Here is a 3,880-nt window from a genome sequence, read left to right on the forward strand (position 1 = left end):
TTTCACGCCGATCGGTTCAGTACTTTTCGAGTATAAGGAACATACGGACAGATATACCCAAGCTGAGAGATCCGCTAATCAAATGAAGCTGATGCTGATCGTAGATATTGGTAAACATGTGAACCCCAGCGGTAAATCGGTAGCGGTTTGAGGTAAATCGAGTAAAAACTAAAGCTTGTAGAATTGTTTGAAGATACCAAAGTCAGTGAAATTTGTTGAAATTCGCAATGCGAAAACTGTACACCCTGTGATATTCAATTCGTTTTAGTAAGTTTAAAATATTGAACACCAGTCCATGCAAATATGTGTTTTGATAGGAAATTTTCTTGGGAATCCAATGGAATTTTTAGATTTCACAAAACATCATTGTTATAAAAGTTACAATATGAAATACACGTTAGTATTTGATTTTGAAACAGTGTTTCGGTCTGTAGGACGCCATCTACATAGGAGTGCATACTAGTGCATAGACCGCTCATGTTTCATTTTACAGGAAATTTTGTCTAGTTTTCAAAAATCATAGTGGCATCTTGCGCCGTGCTGCGCCAAGGTCTCAAATTTGATGAATTCTGAACAGGTTTGGCACGATCACTTTGACTCAATCCATATTGATTTGACAGTACCGTCCCAATTAAGCAAAATTTGAAAAAGTTGAGTATGTCGCATTTGTAGAGCTAGTTATTTTCTACAATTTTGCTGAATAAAGCAGAGTTGTATCTTTTGTATTCACTGTGCTACAATGCTGCTGCCCCGTTGGTAGTCAAGTGAACGCTCATTCGGTTTCCAACGGGGTAGCAACCATATAGTACCTTAAATACAAAAGATACAGCCTAGCTTTATTCAGCAGATTTGAAGATAATAACTAGCTCTACAAATGCCACATACATAACTTTTTCGGATTCTGCTTGATTGAGACGGTACTGTCAAATGAATGGGGATTGAATCAAAATGATTGTGCCATGCCTGATTCTTTATTATTTCTTTATCATCTTAAATATCTGAAATCGAACGAAATCTTTTTCTGATTCATATGTCGCTTCCATATTAGGTCATTACTTTTGTTATCCATCAATAACTTTCAAATTGCTTCAAAATTTCAAGGATAGCAAGAAACACTATAGCCAAAAAACAGTTTTAATCTGTTTCAAAACATACGTGAATATGAAATAATACCTCAAATTGAAACACAGTTATGTATTGGAAACATGAGCATGCCCAATTTATTTTTATTTTAGTAGTTCAGTTTGTTGCAAAACACTAAGAATACATAAAAGGTATTTGCAGAAAAATAAAATATATGATTTACGGTATTAATATTTTTTTAATCAACCATAGACGTTCATATGATAATTTTAGAACATTTTAGATGCAAAAATCAGATTCAGCGACCCAAAATTACCCTTAGGTGGCATTTTCAGCACCTTTGGGCAACTTTTTTATTTATGTCCAGCTTTTGTTTGGAGAGGATCCACTGTGCAGCGGACTGGGTCGAAAAACTCTAGAATCCCCTTATTCACCCTTTGTCTGACAATTGGGGACCCCAGGCTCTCTACGCACCGTCCTGTGTGAATTGGGAGTGCTTTACGGCTTACTTAAGACACTGACGAACTGACATGACACTTAGAATAAAATCCTTTAAAAACCATCGTCCTGCACATTTTGCTTGCACACTAGCACCCTCTGTTATATGCATGTTGCGGAGTAACTTGCATTTGCAGGGTTTTATGCTGTAGGGTTTTATACATTTGAATGGCTTTATACTGAAAACTCAAAGCAACACTTGCACGCCGCGGTGTGGCCATGTTGCGAAACATGCTTTTTTTAAAAAATGAGTGGTTTTTGATTGGACGATGGAATTATCGCGAGTGTCTCGTCTGTTTGTCTGTGCTTAAGACTTAAGACTTACTTAAGATAGAGCAATACTTAGTTCAGCAACCTTGTGGATAATAATTGATTCTATAAATGCCCCATACATAATATTTTCGAATTTCGCTTGATTGAGGTGTTACAGCTAAAAAAGCAAAATAGGTGCACTGAGTGCAGAACAGCCCTGCCCTAAACAAATGTCGTTCTCTTCGTCAGCATAGGGCTCAGGTGGCTCATGCTGTTTCAAGTAGTCGTCTCCATTCAACTTAATCTTGGGCCATTCGTCGACAATTTTCCAGATGTCTCAGATGTCGCAAGTAGCTTTTGATCTGGTCCTGCCATCTTGCTCGTTGGGCCACTCTGTTCCTGGTGCCGGTGGGGAACCCCAAGAAGAAAAATTGTTCTATACTTTCAAGCTTGAAATTTCACAGCCATCAGCTTAGAGTAGGGCCCGACAACATCACTTTCAATTGCAAATTGTCACTCGACAATGAAGCAATGAAGCTTCGATTTTCATTGAAGCAACTCCGCTTCTGGTTTCTGGTTTCAATCTGCGTCAGTAAAACAGGTTTCACGTCAGCATGACGATCGGTTTTGAAGTTTCATTTTCACTTTCCTATCAAACATTCAGTAGAAGGTCAGTAACTTTTAACGCAAATGAATTGAATTTGAGTAACATTTCCTACAATATAACGCATGTAATATTTAACCTACTTTGTCAACATCTACAAATCGTGTTTGGCCTGACTTTCAGTTGTCGTCACTTGAAACAGTCACCAACTTCAGCTGGCGCTTGCTTGAAACATTCTGTTCAACAAATGAGACCAGTCTCTTCGTGTATGATGTGAAGGTAATAGAAAGTCAGCGTCTTTTATTTGTTTCGACTATGCCGGGTCCTGGTTTAGGACACAAGAAAATTTGCGGGGCTGGTTATACGAACTTCGTCGTCGTCGTCAGCAGCTTAGAGCCGGGGTGGTTCGTGCTGTTTTAAGCTTCATTCAACTTGGTCTTGGGTTATTCGTCGCCCATTTCCCAGGCGTTTCTGAAGTTGTAGTCCGCCGTCCACAAGGGCGCGTGTGTCCTCAGTGCGCATTGTCAAATCCCTAACAACTATCGGTCCAGAAGGGGGTTTATACATTGTCAGCTTCGTACGGCGGCTTATGCCTCTTGATCGTGCCGTCTTACGAAGTAGGCTTGATGTCCTGCTTGAATACGTTGCTGGATCTCCTCATTTGTGTTGTTGTCCGTGGCCACCAGCGATCCCACATACGAGCTCATCTACCACTTCTGGTTCGTTGTTGCCAACAATTGTCGTCCGCGAAAAGCGCACGTTGCTCTCGTTTGAGCCTCTACCATACATGTATTTGGTCTTCGGCGCATTTATTTTCATCCCAATCCTCCTGGCCTCCGCTTTCAGTCTAGCGCAAATGACCTACGCCGTGACAAAGTTTCTGGTTTTAAAACGCGTAGCCTGTGTAGTTTGCTACATTTACTGAAAATCAAACATGCATGCAGGATAAATTGTTAGCTTGTTTCGACCCTGGCCGAAAAGGCTCAATCTTATGGACTTTTACAGCCTCTCCCAGCCGAGATTCGAACACACAACATACCTCGATGCCAACTGAGAGGCTAAATTTTAACATTTGTCTGATTTTATTTCAATTCGATTTTTTCTCAAATGAAAAACACTCAATTTCAACCTAAACAGCTTTTAACTGAAAACAATTTCCCATTTCTTGAATAAACTGCTTAAGGTTAGGTTATGTCCGATTTTATTTTGTAAACACGATTTTTTGATTGGACGATGGAATTAACGCGAGTATCTCGTCTGTTTGTCTGTGGTCGTACAACGCTCCTCTTCCGATATCAAACAGAAGCCGAACAGCTGATTACGGACCGTTTTTAAATGTTCACTAATTTTTTTCAACAATGGACAATTTACTGAAATTTTATTTCAGTAAATCATATCTTCTTCAAATATCTTTGTCTTTTTTGACAGCTTGAGATATAAATT

This window comes from Sabethes cyaneus, chromosome 2 (assembly GCF_943734655.1).
Source record: "Sabethes cyaneus chromosome 2, idSabCyanKW18_F2, whole genome shotgun sequence".
Taxonomy (NCBI): Eukaryota; Metazoa; Arthropoda; class Insecta; order Diptera; family Culicidae; genus Sabethes; species Sabethes cyaneus.